The sequence below is a fragment of the Sus scrofa genome, chromosome 3 (assembly GCF_054392235.1).
Source record: "Sus scrofa isolate SSC_HxYL_T2T_F1_AM1 chromosome 3, Sscrofa_HxYL_maternal_Yorkshire_Landrace_v2.0, whole genome shotgun sequence".
NCBI classification, from domain to species: domain Eukaryota; kingdom Metazoa; phylum Chordata; class Mammalia; order Artiodactyla; family Suidae; genus Sus; species Sus scrofa.
The window spans coordinates 32,874,156-32,893,765 of record NC_139385.1 but is presented as its reverse complement, the minus strand read 5'-3'; the positions used below and the strand labels follow the sequence as shown (position 1 = coordinate 32,893,765).

At 45.7% G+C, this 19,610-nt stretch overlaps 1 long non-coding RNA gene across 1 annotated transcript; it reads left to right on the top strand.

Moving 5' to 3' along the window:
* The first annotated feature begins 1,846 nt into the window (after positions 1–1,846).
* Positions 1,847–16,097, top strand: LOC146404514 (uncharacterized). The gene is made up of 2 exons (XR_014840707.1): positions 1,847–2,451; positions 15,782–16,097. It is a non-coding gene; the product is annotated as an uncharacterized LOC146404514 (long non-coding RNA).
* Positions 16,098–19,610: the final 3,513 nt, after the last annotated feature.

The following is a 19,610-nucleotide window of genomic DNA, read 5'->3' as shown; positions in this document are numbered from 1 at the left end:
TGGGTGGTTGAGAATTTGTCATTGAATTACTGAACCCATGAGTAGATGAATGGATGAGTGGCTAACAAAATGCATGGGTTGGAGTTCCCGTCGTGGCGCAGTGGTTAACGAATCCGACTAGGAACCATGAGGTTGCGGGTTCGGTCCCTGCCCTTGCTCAGTGGGTTAACGATCCGGCGTTGCCGTGAGCTGTGGTGTAGGTTGCAGACGCGGCTCGGATCCCGCGTTGCTGTGGCTCTGGCGTAGGCCAGTGGCTACAGCTCCGATTCAACCCCTAGCCTGGGAACCTCCATATGCCGCGGGAGCGGCCCAAGAAATAGCAACAACAACAACAACAACAAAAAAGACAAAAAGACAAAAAAAAAAAAAAAGCATGGGTTAATGAATTAAAAATAGTTAACGTGCATTATCGCAACCTCTGTGCACCTTTCCTTGGATTGTATTTCTTGCCCAGGGGTCACATTCCCACTGATATTTTCCATGACGCTCTCACAAATACAGTCAGCTTCTCTATATCCCTCTGTAGAATTATATATGTATATAAATACATAAATAAAATACATATATTTGTATGCGTGTGTGTGATTTTTATATTTTTTTGTTGTCTCTCTCTTCCTACTGGAATGTAATCTCCATGAGGGCAGGGATTTTGCTCTATTTATTTACTTTGGTATCTTCAGTGCCTAGCATAGGACCTGACAAATAAGAAACCCTAACCCCAGGTAAATATTTATTAAATGTATGATGTAATTTTTTTTTTTTTTTGGTCTTTTTGCCTTTTCTAGGGCCACTCCTGCGGCACATGGAGGTTCCTGGACTAGGGGTCGAATTGGAGCTGTAGCCACCGGCCTACGCCAGAGCCATAGCAATGCCAGATCCTAGCCTCGTCTGTAACCTACACCACAACACACGGCAACGCCGGGTCCTTCACCCACTGAGAGAAGCCAAGGATCGAACCTGCAACCTTATAGTTCCTAGTCAGATTCATTAACCACTGAGCCATGACGGGAACTCCCTGTATGATGTAAATGAATGCTTTCAGCAAACCAATGCGAAGGTACAATTTTTGTGTTTGTGTGACCCATGAAGAAACTGAAGTCCAGAAATGTGCTCTGTCCAAGGACAACTAATAAGTGACAGAGCCTGAATTCCTCTAACCCTAAAGGACACTTTTGGCTACTGTCCAAAAGAAACAACAGCCCCAAAATGGAGTCACTTGTGCTAAGCTCACATCACCAATCCAGGGTTCCACACCTCACCTAATTACTGTTTCAACCTTCCCCAGGGGTGTAGCCTTAATCCATCAGTGTGGAATTTTCTGGAGAGTGCTCACAGGATAACCTGCCACATAAACCCTTTCCCTTCCCCAAAGAAAGAGTTTCCTTATCCCTTTCCCCTTTTGCCCATAAAAGCCTTCTATTTTGCACAGCTCCGTCGTCGGAGCTCCTTTCTCCGTGCTGGATGGGATGCTCTTTGATTCCTGAATAGTTCCATAAAGCCAAATAGATCTTTCAAAGGTACTCAGTGGACTTCTTAACCCTATCCCAGCAGTATTACCTCCTTTGGGAATGAAAGAAGGCAGGCCAACTCTTTTGAAGAATTTCCTCCGGCTTCTGTTGAAGTTCTACCAACAGAACCCAGCTGGTCCCTCACCCCATCTCTCACGACTTTTTCCTTCCCAGGTGGATCCACAATTGAACCAGGACGGCTGAGCTTTGGCTGAGAAGGAAAGGGGCGCATCCCCCAAGCTCCTTCTGCTGCCGCAGGCCAGACGCAAAGGAATGTGCTGGGAGCGTGATGAACTGAGTCTTTGTTTCTGCTCACCAACGCCCATCGGTTGCTAAGAGACAGTACAAAGGGAGGCCCCTGAGAAGCCCCGAGGACCCCTACGCCCTGACATAATACCAGGCCCTTCCTTTAGAGAAATGCAAAGAGGGCATGTCCAAGACCAGCCGGCAAATCTGTGCTGCCTGTGATAAGGGGATTTCTGTTTGGGCCCCAAGAAATCCCGTCTCACGGGGGATGGGCTGTGGAGGACGCAGAGGATGGGGGAGCAGTCTTTCTTCCGCGCCACTTCCAAAGGACTTAAAAATTAATTAACATGCCATCCGATCCCCACCCCACAAGACCGGATTGAACACGATCGGCATCCACGTGAAGGAATTCAGCGATCCTGTTGTGTTAGTCCTAGCGTTGCCTTTTCTGGCATCTCCTGTGAATCATCAGGGAAAGTGATGTGGCAAAACTAGGATAGTTTTCTAAGCAACTTGAAGAAATATTTCTCATTCCTTAAACGCTTTCCTGATCTGGGCTAATCAAACCCCACTCACTCCAACGAGGGGACCCCCAAGAGTAACTAAGCCATCTCTGGGGTGCCTTGTATCCCCCAAGCCAGCTTTGATCGGGGAATCTGATTTGGACAAGAACATGATTCCCGGTCAGCAGGGAAAGGTAGGTTTTATGGCTCATTGTTCAAAATGACAAGGGAGTAGTATAGCCAGGTTATCTAAGGCACAAGAACCCAATCCATGGCAGTTAAAGTGCCTAGCATTCGGAGTTCCTGTCGTGCATGGCTCACTGGTTAATGAACCCGACCAGCATCCACAGGACACAGGTTCGATCCCTGGCCTCACTCGGTGGGTTAAGGATCTGGCATTACCATGAGCTGTGGTGTAGGTTGCAGACCCGACTCAGTTCTGGCGTTGCTGTGGCTGTGGTGTAAGCCAGCAGCTATAGCTCTGATTCGACCCCTAACCTGGGAACCTCCATATGCTGTGGGTGAGGCCCTAACTTTTTAACAAAAGTTAATAAATAAATAAATAACAAAAGACAAATAGATAAAGTGCCTAACACTCAATATATTTTATTCCACACATGCTTAAAGAGCACCTACTATGTGCTAAATACATAGTTTAGTTTTCAAGGGGAAGAGGGTGCAACAGTGAAGCACAGAGACAGCAGCCTCCGCCTCTGGGAGTTTACCCTGTATAATCACAGTTATAAGTCATCCTGGGAAGAGCACCCTGGGCTGAAAGAACCAGAAATACAGCCTGAAGGGAGGAATGCATTTGTCTTATTGGAGAAACAGAGAGGTCAGAATAGCCACACCACGAGGAGCAGAAGGGAGGGTGCAAGATGAGCCTGCAGAGATGGGTAGGGGTCTGATCACGAGGAATTGCAAAAACCTGGCGAGAGATCCTAAATTGAGATCTGAGTGGAATGCGGGCCTGATCGCAGTTTTTTTTTTTTTTTTTTTCAATTAGTTTTACTTTTATTACTGTTAACCTATTTAAAGCTTTTTTTTTTTTTTTTTTTCCCCACTGTACAGCAAGGGGGTCAGGTTATCCTTACATGTATACATTACAATTACAGTTTTTCCCCCACCCTTTGTTCTGTTGCAACATGAGTATCTAGACAAAGTTCTCAATGCTATTCAGCAGGATCTCCTTGTAAATCTATTCCAAGTTGTGTCTGATAAGCCCAAGCTCCCGATCCCTCCCACTCCCTCCCCCTCCCATCAGGCAGCCACAGTCTCTTCTCCAAGTCCATGATTTTCTTTTCTGAGGAGATGTTCATTTGTGCTGGATATTAGATTCCAGTTATAAGTGATATCATATGGTATTTGTCTTTGTCTTTCTGGCTCATTTCACTCAGGATGAGATTCTCTAGTTCCATCCATGTTGCTGCAAATGGCATTAGGTCATTCTTTTTTATGGCTGAGTAGTATTCCATTGTGTATATATACCACCTCTTCCGAATCCAATCATCTGTCGATGGACATTTGGGTTGTTTCCATGTCCTGGCTATTGTGAATACTGCTGCAATGAACGTGCGGGTGCATGTGTCTCTTTTAAGTAGAGTTTTGTCCGGATAGATGCCCAAGAGTGGGATTGCAGGGTCATATGGAAGGTCTATGTATAGATTTCTAAGGTATCTCCAAACTGTTCTCCATAGTGGCTGTACCAGTTTACATTCCCACCAACAGTGCAGGAGGGTTCCCTTTTCTCCACAGCCCCTCCAGCACTTGTTATTTGTGGATTTATTAATGATGGCCATTCTGACTGGTGTGAGGTGGTATCTCATGGTAGTTTTGATTTGCATTTCTCTTATAATCAGTGATGTTGAGCATTTTTTCATGTGTTTGTTGGCCATCTGTATATCTTCTTTGGAGAAATGTCTATTCAGGTCTTTTGCCCATTTTTCCATTGATTGATTGGCTTTTTTGCTGTTGGGTTGTATAAGTTGTTTATATATTCTAGAGATTAAGCCCTTGTCATTTGCATAATTTGAAACTATTTTCTCCCATTCTGTAAGTTGTCTTTTTGTTTTCTTTTGGGTTTCCTTTGCTGTGCAAAAGCTTTTCAGTTTGATGAGGTCCCATGGGTTTATTTTTGCTCTAATTTCTATTGCTTTGGGAGACTGACCTGAGAAAATATTCATAATGTTGATGTCAGAGAGTGTTTTGCCTATGTTTTCTTCTAGGAGTTTGATGGTGTCCTGTCGTATATTTAAGACTTTCAGCCATTTGGAGTTTATTTTTGTGCATGGTGTGAGGGTGTGTTCTAGTTTCATTGCTTTGCATGTTGCTGTCCAGGTTTCCCAGCAATGCTTGCTGAATAGACTTTCTTTTTCCCATTTTATGTTCTTGCCTCCCTTGTCAAAGATTAAGTGACCATAGGTGTCAGGGTTTATTTCCAGATTCTCTATTCTGTTCCATTGGTCTGTCTGTTTTGGTACCAATACCACACTGTTTTGATGACTGTGGCTTTGTAGTATTTCTTGAAGTCTGGGAGAGTTATGCCTCCTGCTTGGTTTTTGTTTCTCAGGATTGCTTTGGCGATTCTGGGTCTTTTGTGGTTCCATATAAATGTTTGCATTGTTTGTTCTAGTGAAAAATGTTCTAGTGAAAAATGTCATGGGTAATTTGATAGGGAATGCATTGAATCTGTAGATTGCTTTGGGTAGTATGGCCATTTTTACAATATTGATTTTCCCAATCCAGGAACATGGAATATCCTTCCATTTCTTTACATCTTCTTTGATTTCTTTGATTAAAGTTTTATAGTTCTCGGCATATAGATCCTTTACCTCCTTGGTCAGGTGTATTCCGAGGTATTTGATTTTGTGAGGTACAATTTTAACAGGTATCATATTTTTGTATTCCTTTTCTAATGTTTCATTGCTGGTATACAGAAATGCAACTGACTTCTGAATGTTAATCTTATATCCTGCTACTTTGCTGAATTTATTAATCAGTTCAAGGAGTTTTGGGGTTGAGTCCTTCGGGTTTTCTATGTATAGTATCATGTCATCTGCATACAGTGACAGTTTGATCTCTTCTCTTCCTATATGGATGCCTTTTATTTCTTTTGTTTGTCTAACTGCTGTGGCTAAGACTTCCAAAACTATGTTGAAGAGCAGTGGTGAGAGTGGGCATCCCTGTCTTGTTCCAGATTTGAGTGAGAAGGCTTTCAGTTTTTCCCCATTGAGTATTATATTTGCTGTGGGTTTATCATAAATGGCTTTGATTATATTCAGGAATGTTCCCTCTATACCCACTTTGGCAAGGGTCTTGATCATGAATGGATGTTGAACTCTGTCAAATGCTTTTTCTGCGTCTATTGAGATGATCATATGATTTTTGACCTTTTTTTTGTTAATGTGGTGTATGATGCTGATTGATTTGCGTATGTTGAACCATCCTTGTGAACCTGGGATGAACCCAACCTGGTCATGGTGTATAATTTTTTTGGTATGTTGTTGGATTCAGTTGGCTAAGATTTTGTTGAGAATTTTTGCATCTATATTCATCAATGATATTGGGCGATAGTTTTCTTTTTTGGTGGTATCTCTGTCTGGTTTTGGAATGAGGGTGATGGTGGCCTCATAGAATGTCTTTGGGAGTATTCCTTCTTCTTCAACCTTTTGAAAGAGTTTAAGGAGGATGGGCACCAATTCCTCTTTATATGTTTGATAGAATTCACCTGTGAAGCCATCTGGTCCTGGACTTTTATTTGTAGGGAGTGATTTTATGACCTCTTCAATTTCATTTCTAGTGATCGGTCTGTTCAGTTGGTCTGTTTCTACTTGATTCAGTTTTGGCAGGATGTAAGATTCTAGAAAATTGTCCATTTCTTCCAGATTGTCAAACTTGTTGCCGTATAGTTGTTCATAGTATTCTCTCATGGTTTTTTGTATTTCTGCTGTATCCGTTGTGATTTCTCCTTTTTCATTTATAATTTTGGTTATTTGGGTTCTTTCTCTCCTCTTTTTAGTGAGTCTGGCCAGGGGTTTATCAATTTTGTTCACCTTTTCAAAGAACCAGCTCTTGGTTTGATTAATTTTCTCTATTGTTTTTTGAGTCTCTATTTTATTGATTTCTTCTTTGATCTTTATAATTTCCTTCCTTCTGCTGACTTTAGGACTTTTTTGTTCTTCTTTTTCTAATTCATTTAGGTGGAGGGTTAAGTTGTCAATTTGGGATCTTTCTTTTTTGAGAAAGGCCTGTATTGCTATAAATTTCCCTCTGAGCACTGCCTTCGCAGCACCCCATAGATTTTGAGAGGTTGTGTCTTCATTATCATTTGTTTCAAGGTAGTTTTTAATTTCCTTCTTGATTTCCTCATTGACCCATTGGTTTTTTAGTAGCATGTTGTTTAGTCTCCATGTAGTAGGTTTTCTTCTCTTTCCTTTTCCCATGGTTGATTTCTAATTTCATGGCATTGTGGTCAGAGAAGATACTTGAGATAATTTCTATGCTCCTAAATTTATTGAGATTCGCTTTGTGTCCCAATATGTGGTCTATTCTTGAGACTGTTCCATGAGCATTTGAGAAGAATGTGTATTCTGATTTTTTTGGATGTAGTGTCCTGAAGATATCAATGAAGTCTAACTTTTCTATTGTTTCCTTTAGGATCTCTGTTGCTTTATTGGTTTTCTGTCTAGAGGATCTGTCCATTGATGTGAGGGGGGTATTAAGGTCTCCTACTATGATTGTATTCTCATCAATATCTCCCTTTATGTCTGTTAATATTTGTTGTATGTATCTGGGTGCTCCTATATTTGGGGCATATATGTTGATGATAGTAACATCCTCTCCTTGGATGGATCCCTTAATCATTAAATAGTGTCCTTCTTTGTCTTTCTTTATGTCTTTTGTTTTAAAGTCTATTTTGTCTGATATGAGCGTTGCGACTCCTGCTTTTCTGTCTTGTCTGTTGGCATGAAATATTTTTCCCCACCCTTTCACTTTCAATCTATATGTATCTTTTGTCCTAAGGTGAGTTTCTTGTAGGCAGCATATTGAAGGTTTTTGCCTTTTTATCCACTCAGCCACTCTGTGTCTTTTGATTGGGGCATTCAGTCCATTGACATTTAAGGTGATAATTGATAGATGATTATTTATTGCCATTTGAACCTCGTGTTCCAGTTGATTCTATGGTTCTCCATTCTTCCTTTCTTTTTTTTTTTTTTTTTTTTTTTTGGTTGGATGTTCTCCTGTTGTTATCTGCTTGAGTGTATTTTTTTTTCATTTTTTGCAAATGCAATATTTGGTTTTGGCTTGTGGTTGCCCTGTTTTTTAAATATGCTAACCCCTTCCCATAATTGTGTGTTTTAGCCTGATGGTCCTGTAAGTTCAAACACTTCATTACTATATTAAAATTAAGAAGAGAGACATACATACAAACAAAAAGGGTTATTTACTTCCTAACATCCCTTGCCCACATTTTATGTTTTTGATGACTCTTTTTTATTTTTTTCTTTTTAATTTTATTTTTTTTGAAGCATGTTCATGATTAAATCTGTATGCTGGCTTATTTGAGTGACTGCTCTCTGATTGCGGTTTCCTCAGTCCTAGTTCTTCCTCTTCTTCTTCTTCTTCTTTTTTTTTCTTTTCTTTTTTCTTCCCTTTCCTTCCTTTCTTTTTGGTTTAGAGAAGCCCTTTCAATATTTCCTTTAACCTGGGTTTTGTGTTGCTGTATTCTTTAAGTTTTTGTTTGTTGGGAAAAATTTTTATTTCCCCTTCTATTTTAAATGATATTCTTGCTGGATAGAGTATTCTAGGTTGCATATTTTTTCCTTTGAGCACTTTAAATATCTCTTGCCATTCCCTCCTGGCCTGTAGTGTTTCTGTAGAGAAATCAGCTGATATTCTTATGGGGGTTCCCTTGTAGGTAACATTCTGTTTTTCTCTTGCTGCCTTTAGGATCCTCTCTTTATCACTAACTTTTGCCATTTTTATTATGATGTGTCTTGGTGTGGGTCTGTTTGGGTTCAGTTTGTTTGGGGCCCTCTGTGCTTCTTGTATCTTGAACCCAGTATCCTTTAGATTGGGAAGTTTCCAGCGATAATTTCTTCAAATATATTTTCCATCCCCTTATCTTTTTCTACTCCTTCTGGAATTCCTATTATGCGTAGATTGGCCCGCTTTATATTATCCCATAGGTCTCTTATATTGCTTTCCAGTTTTTTGGTTCGGTTTTCTGTCTGTTGACTGGATTGAGTGATTTCCATTATTCTATCTTCCATATCACTGATTCATTCTTCTGCATTATTCATTCTGGTTTTTACTGCCCCTAGTTCAGTTTGCATCTCTGCAAATGAATGTTCTAGTTTTTCTTGGCTCCTCCTTATCTTTTCTAGTTCCTTTCTGAGGGTATCTGCATTACTGTTCATATCTTCTCTTAATTCTTTCAGTATTTTCACTATTTCTCTTTTGAACTCCAGGTCTGTCTGACTGCAGAGATCTGTTTCATTGTTGACTGTTTTAGGTGAGTTCTCCTGTTGGTTAGACTGGGGGTGGTTTCTCAGCTTCTTCATCTTGCTAGTTGTTTTCTGTCTCCTGAGGGTTGTACTCTCCGTTATCGGGCAGTGTTTGCCTTGTCACTGCCGTGGATTATTTCCTGAGGGCTGGCGTTGTTGGTCAATCTTTTTTGAGGCAGTGTGGCTTTTCTGGAGTGTTGATGGGGCTAACAGTGTTTCTTTGAAGCAAAGGAGGGCTTCCTGAGGGCAGACAGGACTGGGAGGTCCACACCACGATGGTAGCAGATTTCACTTGGTCATGTAGAGCTTGCTCTGGTGTTTTTAGGCTGTGGGGTTCTTGCAGGGGTTTGGCGGTGTTGGGCAGCTGCTCCTCAGGAGTGCAGCACCCCCTGGGAGCTGGAGCAGCTATCTGGGTCACTGAGAACCTAAGAGGCTCTTCCCTAGGGCAGCCCAACTCAGAAGGACAGCCTGAGAATGTAGGCGGATCTTTTCACAATCTGGCTGAGCTTGTTGCAGCTTTTCTGGGCTGCAGGGGCTCTTCCAGGGGGCTGGTGGTGCTGAGCAGCTATTCCGCGGGAGTGGGGCACCCCCTGGGGGCTTGGGTGGGTAGCAGGGACGTTGGAGACCCAAGAGGCTCCTCCCCAGGGCAGCCCGACTCAGAAAGACCCTCTGAGATCTTTTCCCGACTCAGTCAGGCTTGTTGCAGCTTTTCTGGGCTGCAGGGGGTCCTGCCTGGAGCTGGGAGTCCTATGCAGCTGGTCCACTAGGTCTCAGCACTCCCTGGGGGCTTGGGAGGGTAGCAGGGCCGTTGGAGACCCAAGAGGCTCCTCCCCGGGGCAGCCCAACTCAGAAAAACCGTCCGAGAATTAGGCAGATCTATTCACGGCCTGGCTAGGCTTGTTCTTTTCTGGGCTGCAGGCCTTTTCTTGGGGGCTGGTGGTGTTTGGTGCTGCTCTGAGGAAGTGTAGCCCCTCCAAAGGGCAAGCAGGCCTGTGCAGGGACAGCCCCTGTGGTGGTAGGCTTCAGGCAATTGTTGAGGCCAGCCCTCCTGGATGGCAGGCAGCCCCAGGTTCAGAGAGAGCATAGGGGGTGGCGGGGGTGGGGGGAGGGAATGCACTGGGAAGCATAGTTTTCTGCTAGCTAGCGGGCCTGTAAGCTTGCTGTGGCGTGGGGGGTATTCTATGGGGACCCACCCCTTCTTCTCTCCCCTCCCCAGCACTGGCGCAGACCAGGCTCTTCTCCCAGGTTCCCTCTGAGGTGGCTTTCCACTTCCCCGCCCCTAGAGTATTCTTCCCTTCCTCTGCGACAGCTTTGTTTTCTAGTCTCCCAGGCAGTCTCTGCCCTGTCAAATGGTTTCTAGACCTCCCAAGCAGTTTCCACTCCGCCCCGCCCCCCAGCCCGGGGACTAACCTCCTGGGCTGAGGTCTCGGTGCTCAGCCCCCACCCAGGCGTTGCCTGGCCCTTTCTCGGGGACTAACCTTCGGAGGCGAGGTCTCGGTGCCCAGCCCCCACCCAGGCGTCCCCCGGCCCTTTCTCAGGGACTAACCTTCGGAGGCGAGGTCTCTGTGCCCAGCCCCCACCCAGGCGTCCCCCAGCCCTTTCCCGGGGACTAACCTCTGGAGCAGAGGTCTTGGTGCCCAGCCCCCACCCAGGCGTTCCCTGGCTCTTTCTTGGGGACTAACCTTCAGAGGTGAGGTCTTGGTGCCCAGCCCCCACCCAGGCATCTCAATTTTTGGTGACTGTGCCCAAAGTTCAGATAGTCCGTTGGGTTCTTGATCGGCTTTTCCGTACTCCAACTTACTGCTACACTCTTCTCTACATCTGGAGATTCCTCTGGTTTGTTTGATCCTTCCCCTGGTAGGTGACTTTCCAGGGTGTGGGATCCCTTTCTCCTCCGCAGTTCCCTTTCGGGAGTGCCCGTCCTGCTCGGATTCACCTTCTCTCACTCTCCTCTTTTCTCCCGTTCTGCCCAGTAATGTCACGAACTTCTTGCCGTTATTGGAGTTTAGGTTCCTCTGCCAGCGATTGGTTGCTGTTCTGTGCGAGTCATTTATTCTGTAGATGTGCTTTTTTTGTTGTGTTTGTGGGAGAGGGCGAGCGTGTCTCCCTACTCCTCCGCCATCTTGTCCTCTCTCCCCCTGATGGCAGTTTTAAACAAAGGGGTGAGGCGTTCCCCTGGTGGTGCAGCGGTTAACGAGTCCGACTGGGAGCCATAGGGTTGCTGGTTTGGTCCCTGGCCTTGCTCGATGGGTTGGGGATCCGGCGTTGCCGTGAACTGTGGTGTCGGTTGCAGACGTGGCTCAGGCCCCACATGGCTGTGGCTGTGGCTGTGGCGTAGGCTGGCGGCTGAGGCTCCAATTCGACCCCTAGCCTGGGAACTTCCATATGCCTCAAGTGTGGCCCTAAAAAGCAAAAAAATAAGTTAAATTAAATTTAAAATTAAAAAAAAAAAGAGTTGAGTGGCGACTCTTTGGAGTCTACACTTGCATCTCCTTAAGCCTCGCCACAACGCCAACAGGGGTGGACACTGAAAGGAAGCTGGATGTACCACCCCAAACCATGCCTCTTGAGTATAAAAGGTTACTTTAGGCTGTTTTTTTGTTTTGTTTTGTTTTTTTGTCTTTTTGCCATTTCTTGGGCCGCTCCCGCGGCATATGGAGGTTCCCAGGCTAGGGGTTGAATCAGAGCCGTAGCCACCAGCCTACACCAGAGCCACAGCAACGCGGGATCCAAGCCGTGTCTGCAACCTACACCACAGCCACAGCAATGCAGGATCGGACCTGTGTCTGCGACCTACACCACAGCTCCCGGCAAGGCCGGGTCCCCAACCCACCGAGCGAGGCCAGGGATCGAACCCGCAACCTCATGGTTCCTAGTCAGATTTGTTTCCACTGTGCCACGATGGGAATTCCTCACTAGAAACGCTTATGTAGGGAGAAGGCTTGACTTAAATCTGTATACTGGCCATACCCTGGTTTTCCGCAATTTGCCTGCTAACCCGCCATAACCAACCTCACCCCTGGCATCTTTCTTTCCATTAAATTGAGATGGTGTTTAAGGTAATGACTTTGGGCCATGTCAGGGAGTTACTCCATTTCCCTGGGTTATGTCCCATGATCCAGAAGATAGGCATGATATTAAACTCTATTTTTCTCCTGTTCATCTACTTTTTTCCTTTTTTTTTTTTTTTGCCACCCCAAGGCACATGGCATTTCCAGGCCACGGATCAGATCCAAGCCGTAGCTATGACCTAAGCCACAGCTGTAGCAATGCCGGATCGAACCTGTGTCCCAGCACTCCAGAGTCGCTGCCAATCCTGTTGCACCACAGTGGGAACTCCGACTTGTCTTTTATCACAAGGGGGTCTCAGCCGAGAACCTAGAAGGGTGGAGAGAAAATTTTCTCTTCTCTACAACCCTATTAATGCCTGTGTCACAGCAGAAAGAAAAGATTTTCGGAGATGAGACAGGATTTGCACAAGATGCTAAGCTATTAGTCAAAGATGTGAATTCCAGTACTACCAAATCCTAGAGCAAACAAGGCAGCATTTCACAGACATGCTCATGCATGTGTGTGCTCATGTGTGCATGTGCAAGCACACACACAGGCACACACACACACACAGGCACGCACACATGCACAGACCCATTTTGCCCCATCTATGATTTTAACTTTGAAACCATCGTTAGGTAATGCTTAAGGAGTCAGATGGAACGAACCCTGGGGAAATATTACAAGGGGGCGTGAGGAGTGAGGCATGGCCAGGACTGTACCTTCCTTTGAGGCTCTAAAAAATCAGAAACAGGTCTGTCTTGAATGAGCAACTGAATGAACCTTTAAGATAACGTTAAAAATCCACAGGTGTACATTTTCAACATCTTTATAGGCAGAAGAGAGCAGAACGAGGAGGTTACACTAGACACACGAAATGAGGATTGGTGACAGCACGGTCATTTCCTGTGGGGGCGCGGCAGGGTCTATCGGCAGGGGCCACCCACACTAGTGCTGATCAGGTGATTCTTGCTCGTCTGCCTTAGGAGCCTCTCTCTGGGAAAGGCTGACCCTGTAGTTAAGTTCCAGTTTGATGATGTGGGGCTTCGCATAAGTGACTCCATTTAGGGCCGGTGTCGTCTTGTTTTTGACAATGACACAGTACCAGAAAAAGGCTTAGAATGAAGGATTCAGCCTCCAGGATGGTGCTGGAATCACAGAGTGAATAGAGAGCTTTTTTCCTTAAATTCGCTACTTTTTTTCCTTTCGAAATCCCAAGCCCTACTGGGCTCCCCACACTGATGCAGACAGAACACCGATGTCCAAAGAGATTTCCAGGGGCCCATCGCATGGACCAAAGCTTGTTTGCCACTGGAGAGTCTCAGCATCCTGGCACGTCTGCTTTGTCCAGATGGGACGGTCTGCAACAAACCGCACTGTTGGTCTCACCTTGGCAATGTCTGGCTTTAATCCAAGCTGGTCCTGACCGGTGGGTGACAGCACCATCCTTTCTCCCGGGGGCTATGTTTTCCACCACCATCTGGCAGGGAATTATTCAATAAGCTGAAGTACAGCTGATCAAATAATGATTAGCTGGGCTCAGGCACAACAGCCGACTGTCCACCATGGTCTCAGGAAATAAGGGGAGGCCGAACACTTGGCCTGAGACAAATCCTATTAGCAATAACACGGATCCATGAAAAGATCCTGTTCCACAACCCTGAGGACAGACGGGAGTGTGACAGGAGAGAGAGGCTGAACCTGGCAGGTTAGAGGATAGAAAAAAAAAATCAGTTCACTTTCCATTTTCTAGATGCGGGATCAGCGCCACTATGCTTCTTGCTTTTAGCCTCAGTGAGAGGGTGACACGTGCCCAGAGGTTGTCAGAGCCCTCCCAGCGCAGGAGTCTTGGCTTTTTTGTTTTTAATTAAAGCAGAGCTGTGGCCTCAGCGTGGGAGATCCCACCTCCCAGGAGGAGTTTTAGAAATGCGTGGAATTGCTTTGGGTTGTCTCAGCGGTGGGGGTGGGCACCATGGATATTGAAAGGTGGGGTCCATGGCACAGAGGGACCACCTTAGCCCATGCAAAATTGTCCCCCTCCCAGTGGACGTTTTTCTTCCTGTGTCAGCACAGACTGATGTTTTAAATGTTTTAATTTTTTAGGGCCGCCCCCGCAGCATGGGGAGGTTCCCAGGCTAGGGGTCGCATCGGAGCTGCCGCTGCCAGCCTACACCACAGCCACAGCAATGCCAGATCTGAGCCGCCTCTGCGACCTTCACCACAGCTCACGGCAATGCTGGATCCTTAACCCACTGAGCGAGGCCAGGGGTCGAACCCATGTCCTCATGGATCCTAGTCAGGTTCATGACCACTGAGCCACAGCGGGTGATTTATTTAAGCCATCTCCTGCCGTAAGGAAAAGGAATGGAGGAGTAATCTGTTAGGAAGGAAAGGAGATGCAGAAAGAGGAGATGCAAACAGGGGGGGCTGGAGGAGGAAAAGCAGCCCAGGAGGAGGAAGAGGCCGAGGGTGGAGATGGGACTGGGGAGATGGAGGAGCCAGAAGAAGACCCAGAGGTAGCACCGAGCTCCAGGTCTGGGAGCACAGGCGAGTCGTCCTCACCTGTGTCTCCTTTTCCATGTGCACGTCTGCCTCTTAATAGAACAAGGTTGTCGTCAGGCCAACCCAGCACAATAGACGGCAGAGAAGGCAGGAGAAGTCAAAGTCCTGACCCAGAAGTGGGAAGGGCCCTGCTCGAGCTTCCTAAGGGGGAGCTCCCCGCGATCCTCCACACACCACGAGCCCAAGGGAGTGAGTGTGTGTGTGTGTGTGTGTGTGTGTGTGTGTGTCCTCTGTGCAGCTTCTCTCACTTCCCCACCCACCCAGCGCTAATTTCAGAGGGAGCAACTGAAATCCGCCCATCAATAAGCAACTCCCATGCTGTGATCTCGCCCCGGTCACTCCTGGACCACGAGGACAGCCTTGGCCAGAGCAGAAGGATGTACGAAGCATTCGTCACGGAGGTCCATTGAATGTTATTGGCGATCTTCTCCTTTGTTAGCGATTTCACACTGCGTATTAGCTTTTGTTTTCCTATCATATGAGTATTCATCACAAAAGGCTAATCCTGTTAGCACTTTTCACATTGTGTTAGAAAAAACAATCGCTGGGTACCAAGGCGTCAGTGCCACAGGAATGGCCTTGTTCACCTGCTGTCTTCTGTTTCCTCCACGCCTGGCCCACCTCCCTCTGCAGAATTCCCTATGAAAGGGGAAAAACTCCTGGATTCAGATTCTGGGAACCGTTTGAGCTACTCCAGAGCTGGGATCGGCACTTTCAAAACTTCCCATTCTTCCATTGATTCATTCATTCAGTTCATATTTATTGCGCATATACCTGTACCAGGCTTGGTGCTAAATTCTGCAGATTTATAGTCAAGTAAGATGCTATGAAATACGTTTGTTGTGGCTCAGCAGGTTAAGAACACAGCATAGTGTCCGTGAGGATGCAGGTTTGAGCCCTGGCCATGCTCAGTGGGTCAAGGATCCAGTGTTGCCACAAGCTGGTCACAGATGCAGCTCAGATCTGGCATGGCTGTGGCTGTGGCTGTGGCTGTGGCATAGGCCAGCAGCTGCAGCTCTGATTCACTCCCTAGCCTGGGAACTTCCATGTGCCACAGGTGTGGCCCTAAGAAGGAAAAAAAAAGGCAGATAAATATCTTTTTCAGGTTATAGTGATATATAAACAAATTGCCAGGGTTTTAAGCAAATTTTCTAGAGCACTTGGTACCTGGTTGAACCCATAAGAAATAATCCTGTATTTTCATTATAGTTCATAGGTTTTTTTTCCTTATCCCTGATTTGTTTCAAAACAAGATTTTTTTTTTTAGCATTCTGAGGTTTACAAATGTAGACTTTTAGAGCGTGCACCCACAATTTTAATAGCTTTTATTTCTTTAAAAAAAGAGGAGTCGACCTTCTTATATTTTCAGATTTTCTCAAAGTGAAATTGACCATTCTTCACTTAGGTTCCAACACTGAGATGACTACAATTTCTGGTAAATGCCTCATTTACCAAAGGGAATGGCTATTAGAAACCTAACCTTCAGTCTAGAAGGGGAAAGAAGCTTTGTCCACTGTAAAACCCTCTACAAATGTATTGAGCTGTGAGTACAAATCAAGTTGATGTCTGGAGCCAAGAGAAACACGACGAAGACCAAAGAATCACGCAGAACAAAACTGCAACTGTCTAGAGAAGCCTATGAAGCCTATGAAGCCTAGCTCAGAAAAATCAGATTTTTAGATACACAAAGTAAAATATATGGTAATTTTAAAAAACATAAACTACAGTCCCCATGATATTTTTTTATTGCGATAAACCAATTTATGAGATTCTTTAAAAACATTTATTTGATGGAAATTTTTTTTGTGTGTGTCTTTTTTAGGGCCACACCTGTGGCATATGGAGGTTCCTAGGCTAGGAGTCGAACTGGAGTTGTTGCGGCCGGCCTACACCACAGCCACAGCAACGCCAGATCCAAGCTGCCTCTGTGACCTACACCACAGCTCATGGCAACGGCAGATCCTTAACCCACTGAGCAAGGCCAGGGATCGAACCTGCCACCTCATGGTTGCTAGTTGGATTCGTTTCCGCTGCGCCACAAAGGGAATTCCTGATGGAAAATTTAATTCAGTTGAGTGCCTCGCTGCTCCAGCAGTGACTGGTGCCCTTGAAGAGCTTTGAAAATACATCATTTGTTATTTAAACACAGTTCAAGGTAAAGAGAGGTCTGGCCTACAGAAGTGATGATGGAGGAGGAGGAGGATAATGATGGAGACAACAACCGCAGGACCTTTTGGTCCCCAGCTCCTCACCCTTCTCTGTGTCTATACCCTTGCCCTAAAACCTTGCCATTTCCCCCTACAAAAGGGAGGGGGTATTTCCTACTCTCACCCTGGGCTCACTCTGGGCTCAACCATGTAACCTGCTTTGGTCAATGGGCTATTAGCAGACATGACACAGGAGGGATCCGGAATGTGCTTGAGTGGTCAGGCAGACCCTCTATGACTCCACCATCGCTATAGGAAAAACTTTCCCTGGAGAGCTGCTTCCCCTTCGACCTGGGCCCCAGAATAAACACATGAGGATAAGAGCAACCCTATCCTGAAGTGACATAGATGCTTATGATTGTGTGTCATTGAGATTTTTGTAGATGCTTGTTATGCAGCAATAGCTGACTCATACAAGGTGGTGAGGGCAAGGATGATAATAAGACACATATGTACTTCTCTTGATAATACCTAAAAAACCGAAAGTGTGAGGATCCTGGGCTGTGAGACCTGACTTAGTTCAAATCTAGGCTCTGCAACTTACTCTCTGATTAGGGCGTTCAATCTCTTTTAATCTCGAGTCCTCACTGGTAAAATAATACTATTTATCTTATAGTGTAGGCATGAAGCATAAATGAGGTCTTGCTTATTAGGGGCAGAGTAAGCCCTCAACAAAACGAGCAGAAAGGGAGGGAAGGAAGAAAAGAAGGAAGGGAGGGAAGAGAGAGGGAGAGAAGGAGGAAAGTAAGTTCATGAAAACAAAATTTGCCAGGAAAGGAGGGCAAAGACTCACAGCTTCACCTGGAATTTCTTTCCACCCAGCCTGGACTCTTGAAAAGAAAGCTGTGCCCCCATCTCTGGGCATCCCAAGGCACACAGCAGTTCCAGGAATACCAGGCCTGGTGTTTAATGCTCTCCCAAGGCTTCTCTTCCTTTTAAACCTGTTGCCACATGAATAGAGCTCCTGTACTGGCAAAAGACTGGCAGAAAGAATGAGAAGGGGGGGCGGTGGGAATCCACTCTCGTGGATTCTCACTGGGAAATCATCCCTAGCCTTTGATATATTAAAATTGAAGAGCCAGTAAATGCCGGTTGTCATGGCAACGTTTTGCATGCCGCCCGGCGATTGGTGGTGTAAGTTCACTTTCCTTTGGGTGTTGCAGCCTAATTAACTGTTATTTTTGTCTGTGTGGAGGAAGAGCCCACACTTGGGGCTTTTGGCAGGGATCGCAGCCCCTGTGGACTAAGTTAATTTTCATAGACTACAAAGAGAGTAATGGCTGAGCCCCAATCATATTTATAGTCTCAGGAAAGTGGCCAATGTTTAGGTAAGCGTCAGAGGAAATATTCCAGCACTGCCACTGCCCCCCCCCCCACAACTTCTGTCTTTGGCGATTTCAATTTTTCTAGCAATCGCTCAATTTATTTGGGTTGGAGAGGAGATAACACCCAAAATCAGTCCTTTGTTCCAGGCTCCAGCTGACTCTACCTCCCCCGCCAGGCACGCATACACTCGGGAGTCTGGCCTCCCCGGAATGTCTAGCTTTGTACCATCATCCCGTGTAGGTTGGTACCAAGCACTAACAGGGTGCATGAAAGACAAGCACGGACGTGTGAAAGCCATGCCATCTCCACAATCTCCACGGCCAACTCTATCCTAATTATGCCGGCCAACTTGGTGGAGCCAGCCAATTCCCTGGAGACCTGCAGGAAAGGAATTCTGCGTTGCCACAAGCCGGCACATCAGAAAGCTGTCTTGTCGCAATTTGAACCAATTTGTTTTCAATCCAGATTCTTAGATGAGCAGGCGCTGACATGTTATAATATAAATTGCTCAATTCCTATTCTCTCTCTCCATCTTTTTTCTGCTTCTTGCCATGTGTTTTTAAACACTGGAGGCTCCCTCCTTGAAGGAAGAAGGAAGGCAAATTTTGCACGGCTCATCACACGGATTCCATTCTTGGAGAAGTAAACTCTTCCTGAGGGGCCGGGAGTGGGAAGCAGTTGATAATATGGCAGAGGCTCTGAGGGCTAAAGAATATAGATGACATACCTGGAAACTGAAGTTCATCTGGGAAGGGGGGAAAAGCAGAAGAAACCCTGGATTGGCGTCCTAGCTGCACTGAGCCAAAAGCTGTTTTAGGAGGTACAGAGGGCATCTGAACATTCTTTCTGACCACTCCTCTGCTCATCCTTTGTTGGGCGCTTTCGCCACTTCACCGAGCTTCTGCTTAAAACTCAAACTTTTCTTAAAACTTTACTTCTGGGCAGCTTTAAAAAAAAATTATTAAAGTAGAGTTGATTTACAGTGTTCCTTCAATTTCTGCTCTATAGCAAAGTGACCCAGTCATACCTATACATGGATTTTTTTTTTCCATACTGTCTCTCATCATGGGCTAACCCAAGAGACTGGACATAGTTCCCTGTGCTGTACAGCAGGACCTCATTGCTTATCCATAACTAAATGTACCAGCTTGCATCTACCAACCCCAAACTCCCCATCCATCACACTCCCTCCCTGCTCCCCCCTCCGAAGTTGGTTCATTCTCGCACACACACGGAAAGAAAAAGGATGGTTGCGATGACAGGGATATAGGACTTTCAGGAATGGCTTAGGACGTAGGCTTCAAAGAGCTGCCATTCCTTGACAGTAGCCATTTTCTGCTTGACTGTCAGCTTTGACAAGCTGCAAGTGGCCCATCTTTGCAGACAGGCAGATAGTGTCGCTCTCACATTATCATGCAATAAATTAACATTTCAACATGAAACCGGTATGGAAATGCAGCTCAAATCAATTCCACCACTCCCTCTTCAGACTTGCCTTGCATGTATTGCCCTCTAATGCTTATTGAGCAACCGATGAACCCAACTGGCCTCCGCTCCATTTTTATCATCAGCCTAGGAAGAAGGGGAAGACGCCGTTCACCCCCAAGTAATCAACTCGAAACAATGGTGTGGTTCGTGCCAGTGGCCTGGCTCTTTGTCGTTGCCATCGTTGTTCCAGTCTTGGTCATTATGATTGGTTTC